The sequence below is a fragment of the Zalophus californianus genome, chromosome 5, assembly GCF_009762305.2.
Source record: "Zalophus californianus isolate mZalCal1 chromosome 5, mZalCal1.pri.v2, whole genome shotgun sequence".
In the NCBI taxonomy this organism is placed as follows: Eukaryota; Metazoa; Chordata; class Mammalia; order Carnivora; family Otariidae; genus Zalophus; species Zalophus californianus.
In genome coordinates, this window is record NC_045599.1 from 123,147,151 (window position 1) to 123,163,177 (window position 16,027).

The 16,027-nt window shown below is 43.0% G+C and overlaps 1 protein-coding gene across 2 annotated transcripts in view; it reads left to right on the top strand.

Moving 5' to 3' along the window:
* The first annotated feature begins 13,167 nt into the window (after positions 1-13,167).
* DAB2 (DAB adaptor protein 2) overlaps positions 13,168-16,027 on the top strand; it is a 49,983-nt gene continuing 47,123 nt past the window's right edge. For both annotated transcript variants that reach the window (XM_027605225.2, XM_027605224.2), the window contains exon 1: positions 13,168-13,585. The gene's annotated coding sequence lies outside the window, so the exon portion shown is untranslated. The remainder of the gene's footprint in view (positions 13,586-16,027) is intronic.

A 16,027-nucleotide genomic window follows, 5' to 3' on the forward strand; every position in this document is an offset into this window, starting at 1 on the left:
AGGCCTCTTTCTAGGGCTGGGAAGCCAGACTTTGTACCTATTTGTTCTCCTCGCCCCTGTGGTGTGAAGCAGACGGGAAAGGCAGGTCATTTTGCAAATCATCTGACTCCAGCCTGAAATCAGTAACCCAGAGAAAAAGCACTTGGGAGCATAGGGATATCAAAGAGGGGGCCAGGCCCGGGCCTTCTGATACGGCGTAACGTTGAGTGGAGAGTGGCTAATAGGACTGCATTGGCCCTTGACCCTGGAGGCGCTCCTCCAGCACGCACAGATGTCTACGTCTGCTTGGGGGGCGGGGAGCTAGGGAAACCAAGCCATTTTCTCAGTCAGAGGGCACCATGATATCCGGAATCTGAATTCTGGGCTTCTCAATGCTGAAAGCGTATTGGTTTTCCTATAAAATAGCTCCATGTGGGAAGCTCTCTACGCTGAAGCATCGAATCCTAGGGAGTGAAGCCATGGCTTGTTTATCTACAGGACCCAACTGGTGAACGAGCAGCAACTAGCTTATGGAAAATGTTGGGTGAATGAATGAGTGAAGGAATGATGAACAAATGAACTCCATGAAATACCTAATGGTAACGGTGGTCTTTAATTTTTTGTATTGCAGAAATTTTTGAATGTAAACAAAAATATAGAGAATTATATACCCATCACTCTGCTTCAACAATTGTGTTTTGGGGCACCTGAGTAGCTCAGTAGGTTAAGCGTCTGACTCTCGATTTCTGCTCCAGTCGTGGTTTCAGGGTCGTAAGATCGAGCCCTGCATTGGGCTCCATGCTGGGCGTAGAGCCTGCTTATGATTCTCTCTCTCCCTCTCCCTTCACCCCTCCCTGCATCCCACTTGTGCATACTCTCTCTCTCTCTAAAAAACAAAAAACAGTTTTGTTTTGTCTATCCCCCCTCAATTTGAGGAATGGAGTGGGTTATTTTGAAGGAAATCCAAGATACTGTCATTTCATCCATAGGTACTCTACATCTCTAACATACAAGGATAATGTGTTTACACACTTGACAAAATTAACAATAATTTCTTAATACCTTGTAAAAATCCCAATTTCTCTGCCTCAAAAATCTCTTTTAGTGTATTATTTGTTGGACTCATAATCCAAACAAGACTCATAAAATTGCATAGCTTGTCTTTTAAAGTGTCTATAATAGTGGTTCTTCCCACTCCACGCCACTCTATTTCGTTAACACCGTTGACTTGTAAGAGAAAGCAGGCCATTTATCCAGTATAATGTACCACATTATGGATTTGGTTGACATGCCTCGGGGTGTCATTTAATTCGATCTTTTATCTATATTTCCCCTAAACTGGTAGATATATCTAGAGGCTTAATTGGATTCAGCCTACTTCACTGTTAGCTGTGTACTTCCTACAGTGTCTCACAGAAGTGATCCTTAAAAAGCACCAAACAGTGGGAATCTATTTGGCCTGCTTACATGCCAAATATAGAACATAATAGGTTCATATTCTGGACCTAATAGAAATCACATCCTCAAATTAAACAATATATACCCTCTCTTTTTGGTTTTACTTGTGTTGATGGATCTGTATGCATGCAGTAACTAACTACATGCAGCTATTTCCTTGAACCTTGAACAAGAGGAACAGTAGAAGTCAGACCAGTTTAGTGGGCATTCCCCTCACCGAAGAAAGGATGTCCTACAGGTAAGAATAAATATTTCCAGTTTGCAAGGGAAGGTGAGAAGGGAAAGCTAAATCATGCTTGGAGATTACAATGATTTGCTGATAGTTACTATCAATGAAACATATTGCTTAAGGGAAGTTAGAAATCATCAGGCTCCATTGGGATAGGTGCTACAGGGAAAATATGAATCTGAGAAGAGGGAATAAGGATAAGGTAGTAGGGCAGCAACTTAAAATTGATTGGTTTCATTAGCTTTCTAAGGCTGCTTAACAAACTCCCAAGACCTAGGTGGTTTGAGGAGCGCTCAGTCGGTTAGGTGTTCAACTCTAGATTTCAGCTCAGGTCATGATCTCAGGGTCATGAGATCAAGCCCTGCATCGGGCTCCGTGCTGGGTGTGGAAACTACTTAAGATTTTCTCTCTCTCTCTGCCTCTGCCTCTCCTCTTTCACTAGTATGTGTGCGTACTCTAGCTCTCTCTGTCTCTCTCAAAAACACCCCCCCAAAACAAGAAAACCTAAGTGGTTTAAAACAAGAGAAATTTATTCTCTTACAGTTCTGGAGGTTAGAAGTTTGAAATCAAGGAGGTGTCAGGGCCCTGCTTCTTCCAAAGACTCCAGAGAAGAATCCATTCCATGTTTCTCTCCTCACTTCTGTTAACAACCTCAGTCCTCAGTGTACCTTGGCTTGTAAGCTGCATCATTCAGATCTTTGCCTCCATCTTTATGTCATCTTCTTCCCTGTGTGTCTGTGTCCAATTTCCCTTTTCTTATAAGGATACCAACTGTTGGATTTAGGGTCCATCCTAACCCAATAGGACTTCATATTAACTTGATTACATCTGTAAAAACCCTATTTCCAAATAAAGTCACGTTCACAATGTCCCAGTGGACATGAATTTTTGAAGGACCCTACCCAACCCGATACAATGGTCAAAAACTTCTCCATGAGAAGGTGATATTTGAGCAACTGAAGAGGTTAGAGAGCTAAACAGCCATGAATCTGGAGAAAGACTGTCCAGGCAAAGAGTAGCCAAATGTGAAAGTCTGAGATGTGAACGGACCTGATGTGTGAAGTGGGGGTGAGGGGAAGATCAGTAACAGCAACAGTGACAAAGGTAATGGGTGGAGGGTAGAGCAGCGCAGCCTTGAAAGCCATTTCTAAGGACGATGGCTTTGACTCTGTTGGAAATAGGAATTATTGAAGGCTTCTAAACAAAAGTGCGATATTATTGGACATTTTCATGAGAACCGCTAGCTGCTATATTGACCAGACTGTGAGAGAGATAAGGGTAGAAGCACTTAGAGGTTATTTCAATGACCCATGGGAGAAATTTGATGATGGTTTGGACTACACTAGTAGCAGTGGAAGTAGTTAGAAGCTATCAGATAATAAGAATAACACATAAAAATGGTCCAGATTTTTCCCTATTAATACTTATCTCTTTTATTATCAAGTGTTTTGTCACCTGTTCGTATTCATTCCCAGAGGATGGAGGCAAGCACCAGAAGATTAAGAATTGGCTTTATGAGAAAATCTTAAAATGAGAAGAATTGAGCATTTCCTTTTTCCTGCAGTTCACATTGATAGCTACCATAGGGCCTGCTATGTACCAAGAATTTGTTATTTTATATCCATTCCTGTATCGTTTAATCCTTGAAATAAGCCTGCACTACATGCCTTGTTTTCCATTTCACACGTAAGAAATGGAAAGTTTAGAGAAGTTAAGCAGTTTGTTCAATCATATGAATAGTTAAGGACAGACGGGGATTCTAATTTATGTTTGCTGAATCTCGATCCCATGTGATTTTCACTGTACTACAGGGTGAATCAGGAAAACAAAGCAAGTATTCTATTTAAGTATCTAAACATTGTGGTCCAGATCTTTAAACACCAATGTTCCAGAGAGACTTTACTTGGTGTTCTTCATTTGTAGGTAGTTGATTAATCAATTTGACTGATTACTATTGACCAGGAATATTGTGAAAAGAGACCCTTCCATAGTCAACATATTAGGAAAGAACATGGCAGTCTATACCTTATCATGGAGCTGAATGTGCAAATCTCTTTCCATCTCCACATTCAATGACATCACGTGACGCCTTGAAATAAGCCAAGCCGGGGTAGTTATTCCATGGAAATCAGCAAGCACAGTAAATCAGAGCTTTTTTATTCAGAGACCTGGTTTACCAAAAAACTATTGCCTATAACTCAAATGCAATCACAACAAAATATAAAGGGGTGTGTGTTGTGTGTGTGTGTGTGTGTGTGTGTGTGTGTGTGTGTGTGTGAGAGAGAGAGAGAGAGAGAGAGAGACAGAGGTGAGAGAGAGAGAGGGAGGGAGAAAGAGAGAGAGAGAGAAGGGAAAGAGGGAGACGAGACAGTGTTATCAAATTACTGAGTGTAGTTAATGTCTAACATTAGTTTAAAAACTGCCTCATTATAAACCAAAATAACGAATGTGTCCACTGGACAGATAAACACATTTAAAGTTTATGATTACACATTTCCTGGTTGGTCTCGGCAACAGGACTTCAGGACTTAAGCATTTTCAGCAACAACTGCACTGTTCTGGACCGGTTTTTCATCCATCCAAACCCACACCCAACCTAGCCTTCCCAGGTGGTGTTTCTTCAGCAAACACACTTTTGGTGAGCTCAGTTCTTCCATGGAAGACTGAAGCGACAGCAATCTGGGGAGAGGCCCACTGATGGGTTACAGGAGCTTTGGCTTCTCTCCCAACAGAAGTTGGTGATGAGGTTTCTTTCCCTGAGCTGGCCTGGAGAAATGTTCTTTTACCAAAGATAGATTGAGGAGGAGAATCCATCTCAATATTAACCAGAATAACTATGCTTTCCCTGTCATGGGGCAGAGGTGGGGGTGGGGGATCAGGGTAGCTCCATTTAAAGGGAGTGAGGATGCTGAAAGCCAGGTAGAAATTGTTTCAAGGATTATTGGTTATTTGGGATCATCCCCACAATTTGTATCTTTCACTAGTATTTCTCCTAAAAAAAATAGTAGCTTATCTATTGAACCAACACACACAGGTGCACACCCACACACACAAACACATAAACTCACATACATCTGCGATCACCTCTACTTCTACCCAATCTTCCTCTCTCTTTTTTTTAAGATTTATTTATTTATTTGGGAGAGAGAGAGAGAGAGAGTGGGGAGGGGCAGAGGGAGAGGAAGAGAGAAACTTTAGTGAACTCTTCACCTGACACAGAACTCGATCTCAAGACCCTGATATCAAGACCCAAGTGGAAACCAAGAGTCGGATGCTTAACTGATGGCACCACCCAGGGGCTCTGACCCAATCTCTCTTAAAACCTTCCTCAGAGAAACATTTTTTTTTTCCAGCGGCTCTGCACTGTTGTGCTCAGCTGTAGTGTAGACTTCCCATTTTCTCTCTGTCAGGGCCAGACCCAGGTCAGGACAGAACTTTCTCCTTATGGTCAAAGTCTAGACACCAGGGACAGACATCCTGGAAAGGGTGTTGAGGTCATGATCAAAGCCAGAAAAATGAGTCCAAATGAGTCCATTGATCGCGGGAGGGCAGGAGAACATCAGGAGCCGATGTACAAGGCCAAAGTAGGACAGAGAAGGACAAGGGGTCGGGAGGCAGGGCCGTCACAGGAACAAGCAGGCAGAATGTGATCAGCAGGCATTCCAAAGCTGTGTTGGAGAGTTAATGTCACCTACAGCCTTTTCGTTTCTTTATAAAATTCTAATCAGAGTCAGCATTGCACAGGGGTAAAGTCACAAACCCTGGAATCAGGCTACCTGGGTTTGAAGCCTGGCTCTGTCCTTTACTAATTCTGTGACTTTAATCAGTTTCCATAGTTTCTTCGTCTGTAAAATGGAGATAATAATAGGTTTTAACTCACAGCACTGTTGTGAGGGTTAAATAAGTTAATATCTATAAAGTGCTTAGAAGAACATCTGTATAAAAAGATGTTAAACAAAACAATATTTGCCTAAGCCTTAAGGAAAAAAATTACCAGTTTTACTGGTAAAAAATAAAATAAATGTATTTATTCTTCTTCCTTCTCTCAGAGGAAACCACCATCTTGAATTTGTGATTTGTCATTCTTTTTTTTCTCAAAGATTTATTTATTTATTTGAAAGAGAGAGAGAGAGAGCAGGGGGGTGCAGAGGGGGAGAGAGAGACAGACAGACAGACAGAATCTCAAGCAGACTCCCTGCTGAGCATGGAGCCTGACGCAGGGCTCAATCCCAGGGCCCTGAGATCATGACCAGAGCTGAAATCAAGAATCGGATGCTCAGTTGACTGAACCACACAGGTGCCCCTGTGATTTATCATTCTTGCACATCTTTATATTCATTTGTATGAATAGTTGTATCTCTCAGTATAGAGTAATTTTATTTTTCATATTTTAAGCCATATATAAATGGCATCATGCTTGCTGTATTCATCTGTAATTTGTTCTTCTTACTCAATTCATCTGTGTTGATATAAGCAGTTCTGGGTCATACATTCATGTCATTCCTGTTATTGTTAGAGTATTCCCAGTGAATACATGCACCACAATTTATTTGTCTGTTCTTCTGTTGATGGACACTTAAGTTGTTTCTACTTTTTGCCATCGTAAGCATTCTGAGGCATATTTCTTGGGAAATGCATGGGAGTTCCTCTAAGCTGACTTGGAAGTGAAATCTCTGAGGTTTAGGGTAAGCTTACTTTCAAATTTACTTAATATTTTAAAAATTATTCTTTTAAGATATTCAGACAAATTCACATTATCATCAGTGCTCTACTATGTGCTAAATGCTGTTTGAAGTCCTTTAGACAGATCAACTTATTCAATTCTCAGAACGGCACTATGAAGGAAATTCTATTATTTCCCTCACTTTATAGAAGAGAAATTCAGTAGCTTTCCTCAGATCACACAGTTGGTAAGCTATGGAGCTCAAATTCACACTTGGAGACATACTTGTTGCAGAGTCGTGCTAACTGCAAAGTAGGATATAATAAAAAGTGAAAAATATTCTGACCAAAAAGCATCACAAGGCAAATACCTCATTGAAGGAGGTAAGGTCTCATTAAATCCAGCATTTCCTCATCTTAACTAATTACATGTGCATAGATAGACCTTATTTCCAAATAAGGCCTAATCTGAGGTTCCATGAGGACAGGAATCTTGGGGAAGAGAGACACTGTTCAACCCAGAACAGGATCCCCTTCTACATCTGTGGCCCGAGAGAGGAGGCTACTCTACTTCCCACAGGACAAGTCTTTGGATGTTTGGAAAGAGCTCTGCTACTCATAGATCTCTCTCCCTATCCCACCTCATATGCCCAAGGAGTCTCTTCCCTTCGCCACACATGCTCAGTTCAGTCAGGTCACACTGGCAGAGCCCCCGGTAGTTCTCAGTTCCCAGGAAATTCTCTCACTGTCAAAGGGACCCTGCTCTGGGTGCCCTTCCATTAGCCAGTGTCTCCTGCAGATGAAGGAGCATCCACAACTCAACAATGGATACTCTTTTCCAGGTGTGGACAGATCCAGACAGCATACAGTGAACCCTAAGAGTTGCCAGTAACCCCTCTAATACTGTTTGGGCCCTGACTGCATGAGCCATACCTTCTAGATCATTCAGGAGAGCTGAGTAATAGTTCTAGCTCTGTCCCTAGCTCTATAAACAGAAGCAAATCAAAGTTTCTACACTTACATTTCTTAACCTTTAGGAAAAGTAATACTTGCCCTAACCTGTTTGACAATAATGTTGTGAGGACAAATATCAGATTGGTACAAAAGACTCAGATAAAATCCTCAGATAAAAATGGATGGGAAGAATGTGGCTGTGCACCCATAGCACAGTGGAATGTAACCTTGTTTTATGGTGTGGGGTCCTTTAATAATCCAGTGAAATCTACAGTTCCCTGCCTCTGAAAAAGCACGTAAGCATGGGCACACCACATATAAGCTTCCAAATAACTGGGGAGTTAAATTACCCTGGAGTCCAGACACGGATTTTCCCCCTTCTCTAATTAAGAAGTGATTTTGAGCCTGAGCGCTAAGCGACTACGGAAAATAGTATTCCTTCCTGATTCCCAGATGGCCGTCCTGGTTTAGAACTGAGGCTGTTTGGCCAGCTTCAGCCCAGCACGTGGCCATAGTTGGAGCAGAGTAGAAATATTTTTGGATTGAATTCAGTGTCTGTGGACAGCAAGGCACCTTCTCAGTAGTAGCAACAGAGCTCCAAAGTACAAGAGGTTGGGTTTCAGTCCCCCTTTTCCAATTTTCTGTCTTTCCCCCCTTTTAATATCCCCATTTCAGCAGAAATTGACTCAGTTGTCTTTGAAAGGATGAAATTGATCCATTACAGTTATCCGCATGAATCTGCTAGAAAATCAGCATCCAGGACTGTTCCACATGGGAAGTCCACCCCAGCCACAGGAGCATTGTTACCTAACACATGATTTACTAGACAGTATTTCTTCTCCTGGTGATAGAAATAATTTAGGACAAGAACACCTTTCTAGTAATGTATTTTTTCCATAACTTTAACATAATTTACAGTATTCATATAGTCTCAAATTCTTCAAACTCTTCTCATTGAATATGATTTCCTTTGTTTTCTACCAAAAACCAAAACAAAAGTCGAAGACAGGAAATGCCCATTTGATAGATGAGGAAACTGAGCCATTGAGGAGTTAGGCCACTTGCCCTAAATCTTGCAGTTAGTAAGAGATGGAGCCAGCACTTTCACCCAGATCTGATCCTAAATCCCACTTTCCTTTGCTATATCATAAAAGCAAACATGTACATAATATCCAATTTCAGTTTTACCGTGACCCCTTTGAAGCCAGGGTCTAGTATGACTTCAGGGATAATAGAGGGTCATCCCAGGAGCTGGAAGTCACATAATTCTTTTCTCTTTCTGGGTAACCTTAAGCTGGGTGCATGGTGGAGTTGACAATTGCCTCCAACTGATCATGTCCCTATTCTTACTGATGACTGAGATGTCTTTAACAATGACCGGTGCCTTTCATGCCACAGTAAGACACAGGATTGGAAATGCAAATATCTGTGTATAGGTCAGTGCAAATGGCTGATATCAGATCTTTCTCTGAAAACAAGTCTTGACAGGGGAGAGGGTAGGGAGAGAGTCACCACCAAAGCCAGGACTGTCTGAAGCTGCAGAGAGCCAATGGGAGAGAGAAAAGCCAATGTCTAAAGACCAATGGCACTTGCCTCCTATCATCCTTGTGCTGCTCCCTCCCCACTGAGCTCTCCTCACTCAGAGAAAAACAGAGTGAGTATGCTTTTGACTGTGGTCCCCAGGACTACAACATCTGAATCACCCAGAAGTGCTGTTAAGCACATAGATTCCCAGGCACTTCACACCCCCCTCCCCCACCTACACACCTTCCCAGTCCGGGTCTCAGGCTGGGGTAGGAATTCGCCTTTTGTAGCAAGCTCCCAGAATGTCTGCTGTGAGCATGAATGTTTGAGAACTATTGTTCTAGTGGCCGAATTAGATCATGAGAACACTGATGAATACTCACTTTTGAATGATCTTGAGGAAAACACCTCAGTGAAAGCTATTTTATGGATTTCTTTTATAACTCTTCTCTTCCCTTATCTTCAAATCAATTGGTGTATTTTTTAAAAATTATGCAACCCTGTGCATATACAATTTCAATTAGATATACAAATGTGATCTCTATATATCTGCATAAGGAATATTTTAATTTTTATTCCTTTTTTGTACAGCTCTTACCCCCTTCCCTCCCCTATCTATTCTCATCTCCATGAGGTTCCCAGTAATCTCTAGTCTCCCTTATAATTATGCACACACACTCACACATTCACACACACACACACACACACACACACTCAAACTTATATGGATAGGTGTTGCTTTTCGTATTACCAAAACAGAACCATATTTTACATTTTTTTCTGTATCTTGTTTTTCTCAAGAATCTATCCCTAGGGTGCCTGGGTGGCTCAGTTGGTTAAGCGACTGCCTTCGGCTCAGGTCATGATCCTGGAGTCCCAGGATCGAGTTCCACATCAGGCTCCCTGCTGAGCAGGTCTCCCTCTGACCCTCCCCCCTCTCATGCTCTCTCTATCTCATTCTCTCTCTCAAATAAATAAATAAATAAATTTTTAAAAAAAGAATCTATCCCTAGAAATCTTTCCATATTACGAGGCTTAACTCTAATTTATTCTTTTAAATGATTGCATATGATTTCACAGTGCAGATGAATCATAACTTATTCAATCATTCTCCTATTGACAGACAAAATTTGTTCCCAGGTTCCTACTCTACAGACAATGCAGTGATTAGCATCTTTGCTTTATTTCTAGGGATAGATTCTTATTCATAGGATATAGAACTATGTAAGTATTGGCTACAATAATAATTAATATTGCTATTGTAGGTTTATATGTATTTTTATTTTTAACCACTCTTTTCAAATTGCTTTCCAAATAAGATGTTTTAACCAGTAGTTCGTATGAGTATTCTTTTTCCCCTTTACAACTTCTCATTATAAAAGTTTGTATTGGTAGCAAAATGCAATTACTTATATAAATTTTTCATATTGAATTTTTAAACGTCCTTCACTTTAAATATCCCAATTTTTGAAGTACCGTTTGAGTTTTACTAATACACATCACTAACAAATAGTAAGTATTGAGTTCTGAGGTGCTTTGCAGGTGCAACCAACAAAACAAAAGAAAACCAGGCTGCCTTCAATAAGACTACCCTCCAAATATTTTAGATAGATCGATAGATAGATAGGAAAAACTTCCAATATTTGTCATGCCTTGCCAACAGCCAAATCCAATAGGGTCAGTTTTTCTGTGTCTGTAAATGTGATAAGTCGAGATCAAAGAACATTTTCTGGGAACAAGAGCTATTTTTTCATTTATTTTTATGACACTGAGGAAGAAGAAGAAAAGCTGTGACCTTGCTAGATCCACAAACTTGAACCGGTCCTCGTTTGATAAGAACATCTGGAAGTGTCCAGCAAGGCATCAAGGTGCACAGAGAGTTCCCCTAGGACCACATCCGAAGTGCCATTTACAGTTCATGGGAAATGGCAGGATTCAGAATGGGATGTTTAAGGGAGACAAGAGCCATAGGGAGGGGGACAGAAGAAGGGCTGGAGAAGGGAAAGAGAACACTTTAGGTCTGTGAGCTAAAGGGGGGAAAACCAGCTTAATTATGGAAGAAAAGACACACACATAGGATAGCTCACACAGGCAGAGTTGCTGTGGAAGCACATTCCAGGAAAATCTTAAGAGATTACTTTAATAATAAACCATGCATTCTTCAGCAAACCATCACGGGATTAACTACCCTTTTCCTAGGCTGGGAACACGGTCGTCAGTTTTTTTTTTTTGTTTTTTTGTTTTTTTTTTTTTCCTTCCTCACAGGCGGGTTTTGTGCAAGAGAAAGTCATGCAAAGACCATAGTTTTTCAAACATTGCATTGAATTTTCCTCACCTTAATGTGCTAAACATTAATTTCAGTGGTGATAAGAAAAGACCGCTTAGGCAGGGTTAATGTCTGGGTGGGCTTGGGTGTGATTCTCCAGCTGCAACGATGTTCACTTTAGACCTCCTGAAAAGTGAACGACTTCTATGGGACAGGAAACTGTTCCATCAGAGATAAAAAGAGTTAAATTTCTTTTCATGCTTCTTTTTTTTTTTTCCTTACTATGAGCAGGACACTGAATTACTGCCAGAAGCAATATCAGCACCCTAGAGATATAAAAATACTCTTCAAATCGGAGTTTTCCACTGTCGACTCTTAAGATTTCTGTGTAAAATGACAGAGCTGATAATTTTAAGCTGTATGTGTGAGACTACTGCTCATAAATGGACTGTTTTCATCAAAGTCTTCTCTTGAAACTCCAGCTCATTGCAGATGAAATCATTTTCTTCCTCTGGCTCCTTAAATATATCCCTTCCATGTGGTAGAGCAAACATATGTTAACATTTCTAGTAACAGTCTTTTGATTAAAAAAAAAAAAAGGTTTGGGTGGTCACTTCTGAGTGGAGAAAATATTACCTATTGAGGTTAAAAGAGAAACCCCCTTTTCCCCCCAAATTGCCAATGCCTCTATTTGCCTGAAATCAGCTGTCATTTGTCCAGCTGCTCAGCCTTTGGAAGTGAAACCATCCTTCTGGACCCCTGGGTCTTAGAAATAAAGCAGTGTGTCCTAAAATGTACCAGAATTAAAGTTCTCTGCATAAATGTTATAAATACTGTCCTAAGATTAAAGTCTACATACCTCTTATCATTCACAGGAAGTCATTTTTTTTTTTAATAATAGCAAATTATCTCAGAGGAACACTGAAAACTGTCAGCACCACTGTCCTCACCCCCACACCTTCAGGTGTGAGGGGATGAGACAGGTGGCAGAAATCGGAGAGGCCAGGAGAGGTGGCACTCTCCCTGTCACGGGGTTGTGCTACTCTGCACCCCTGGCTCCCTGGCAGTCCCAAGCCTGACCTACTTGAGAGCGGGGACTGCCACTCACACTGAGCTGCCCCAAATTACACAGCGGCTTTGCAGTTGGGCTAGGCTTGGGACCACAAAATGCATCCTTGGTGTCCCATGAGCCTGATTTGAACCCTCCGTTTCCAGAGGTAAAATGCAAATCTGCTGTGTGTTGCTTACTCAATAAAATCAATAACCTCTTCTCATCCAAGTCATAATTTGGCATGTTCACATTTAGTACACACTGTCTCCAACTTCAAAAAAATAAAAGGAACATAGACATGCTTTTCACAAAATAATTCCAAAATTCTTTAAAAGTGACAGAGTTTCTGGGGATATTGTACAATCGTTCATGATTTTAAAATATAGAGAAAATGAATTCCCAGTTTGTGAAGGTTCATGAAGCTATGCTATGGAGTGCCTTCTGCTGAGCCCTGCGTGTCAACATTTTCAAATATTTTATTTCTCGTGTTGCCTATTTCTCTTAGAGGTGGAGGGAACACTGTGGAAATTAGTGCACATAGTCACGTTATGTGTCTACACACGGATGTACACACGGGAAGAGAAGTCAGTACATTATCTTTGTATCAGAGGCACAGCTTATTTAGATAGGTTATATAGGGGTGAACGTTTTTGTTTACATCGATTTCAGAGTATTGTTTTATATCTATCAGGATTTTATTTCGTCCATAAATACAGTACGTTTTACATGTACACGCACAGAGTTCCCACCAAGTTAAGTGTACCCGCATCAGCAATGCCTGCAAAGGGGCAATCCCACTTTCCACTGGAGAAAGAGCAGATCCGAGCTGGGATCCGTTGCCTCTTGCCAGGAAAGTCAGGAGTAAAGGCAGCCCTTTGTTCCGAGGGCCGCAACGGGTTAGGATGACTTTCGTGTGCCACATCACTGAAGTGGCAATCCAGCGAAGGAATTTGTGAAATGAAGGTCGGGTGGATCCCACCCCTTTCCTGCGGAGTTTCCCTTTCCTGTCCTTATTTGCTCCCTCCCCTGTCCCGCGTCCCCAGCTCGCGGCGGCCGGGACTCCGACCGGCACCCTCCCTCGTCCCTCCTCCGCGGGGCCGGCGGGGGGTGGGGGGGCGGCCGGCCCTGCGATCGCCCCCCGCTGGCGGGGCTCGCGAGCGAGGGGAGCCGGGCGCTCAGCGTGGCTGCGGCTCGGGTTAATAAACAGTTAAGTTTGGAAGACTCAGCAGACACGTTGAGGGGGAGTTACCAAGCCCAGGCAGCAAAAACATCCCGGCGCATTCCTGGGGAGTCCTCGGCTGCCAGCATCTGATTAGAACCATATCTCGCCGGGAGTGGCCGCGCGGCTCCGAGGCTCCCCGGCCGGCGGCTATTTAAGCGCGGCCCGCCGTGTCGGCTGCACGGCAGCCTGGAGGCTCGGCAGCGGGAAGTCATGCTCGCTTCGCGGAGGCGCTAGCTAGCCGTGAGTCGCTTTCCCGTCCTTCCGCCCCTTGGCTCCATTTTTTGCCATCTCCTCCTCTCTTGGCTTTCCCCGCCTTGGGGTGCAGCGCTGGGACCGGGGTGGAGGGGGGCGCGAATCTTAGAAAGGAGACTGTACTTGGGGAAACCGCGGTTTTGTGGCCTGACATCCGAGGAATGCTTCCAGGGACTGCATTTACCTTTGGGATCGGGCGGCAGATGTCCAGCTTGTGACATTTCACAAGCGCCTCCCTTTGTGTGTGTGTGTGTGTGTGTGTGTGTGTGTGTGTGTGTGCGCGCGCACGCTTGTTTAAAAGCTCTGCGGGCGACCCTGGTAGGACGCTGGTGTGGCTGCTGACTGCCTAATTAACTCCTCCAGGGGTGTTTATTTTTGCCGTGTGACAAAGGCTGGGGACCCGGTTTGTGCCCCTGAGAAGCTTTTTTCCTGGTGACTGACAACATGTGGCATGAAAATGTGAACTTTGTCTTACACCCGCATTCTTAAGAAAGTATCTGCCCAAGAGACTGAACAAACTTGTTTTAAATCCCTGGAGCTTTTAAAAGGTGTTGGCCTGCTTGCTGTAAACTGGGTGGAAAGATTAAGTGAGAATTCTAGAAAAGGGGGAAAAAATGAATGGGTTAAACTATGGAGCCCCAGTCAGCATAGCGGTTTTCATAGCATAGAGCTGACTCTGTTATTCGTTTCTGCTTCCTTTCCTCTTGCTTGACTCAATTCCTAGCCTGGAATTCGGTCCGCCGTCAGTGTCAGCAGGGAGCTGTTTGAGTCCAAAGGGAAATTTAACTGGATTAAAAGCACTTAAAGAATCTGGATGTTATCTCCACGCCCTTACCACCCTCCCCCCACCCCACCTTTTCCTCTTTCTTTTTAGTTTGTGTTTGGAAGGAAGACAGGCACTCTTGTAAAATGAGAAGAGCAGCAATAAGCTTCCAGACACATGGAAAGACTTAAAAATTGTGGAGGGGAGACTTCATGAATAGTAAATGTTGTTATTACACTCTAAAGTGACTTAATGAAAAAATTTCTGGCCCTAATCAGGCAAAGCAGGGGAGTGGGAGAGAAGGAGGTAAGACAGAACTGACTTAAACAGAAGTAATGGTTGAAGAAAGAAGGCAGCTACAAAAATGCCTTCAAAATGTCTGATAAGGCTCTCGGAATGGCTTTGATGGGGTATAGAATTGATCTTCCTTACAGGCTTGAGGTTAGCTCCCTGCACAGGAGCATCTACTGGCTGTTGGGGAGGGAGGAACTAGCTGGGAATGGGGGAGCATTGCAGCTACCAAATGGCTTGTCTCCCTGGTCTGTGACATCTCCATGCTTGCTTCTTACACCCACAGTCAGACCATGATTAGGCTGCTTTTCTCCCGGCCTGGTGCCCCTCCCACCCCAGGTTCTGTCTCTCCTTCCTTGAAGGGAAACAGGCCTCAATGACACCATAGAAAAGTTTATTGCCTTGAGAATTCAGAAGCATTTGGGACTGAGCTCTCTTTAATCTTTGGGGGAAGGACCTTTTTGGTGAAGCGCTGGTGTGTGGCAATAAACAGTGCCACACTTCATACAACACGGAGTGTGCGATGTGGACAGTGTCCTGGAGAAAGCACGGAGGAGCTCTAGTAGCCTTTTCCAATGTGTATTTCCGGGACGGATTACTTCTTCTAAATTCCTCATCGGTCTCGCCCTAAGGCAGACTGGATTCTTTTTCCTGTTGGTGAATAACTTAACTTTCCCTTTCCCTGCCCACTCTTAGCTCTATCCCTCTTATCCAAACAACTGCCCTGGAAACCAGTTCTTCTTTAAGTTATACCCTCCTACATGTTTTTACTGGATGGCCAGAACCAATTGATCTTAGTGGAATGTCCTCCACCTTTGAATCATGACACCTATCTTTTTTTTTTTTTTAAAGATTTTATTTATTCATTTGAGACACGGAGATAGAGAGAGAGAGAAAGAGAGAGCATGAGCAGGGAGAGAGGCAGAGGGAGAGGGAGAAGCAGGCTTGATCCCAGGAGCCTGGGATCATGACCTGAGCCGAAGGCAGATGCTTAACCGACTGAGCCACCCAGGCGCCCCCATGACACCTATCTTGTTGGCCTTCTGGTCTTGGACACAATTGGATCTTCACCTGAGGATGTTAGGAGAGGAAAGGGAGCCATGCATGGCACTTGTTAAAAGCCTTATCTAATCTTTTGAGGGAGAGTCTGCATTTCCACTCAAGACTTTTGACAGTTTTAGATTCAACTAAAAGTCCAAATTCCTGTGCATTCCTCTTGTCTTATTCAAAAGGTTGACTGGATCTCAGTCACCTTGTTTGGGTTGAGGGAATTGCTTTTAAGACACTTGTTGGCATGAAGGTGGTACAGGGACTTCTAGAAACTTCTGACCAGATGGTTGGAGGTGATATTTATTGGCCTGCTTGGCCATGCCTCA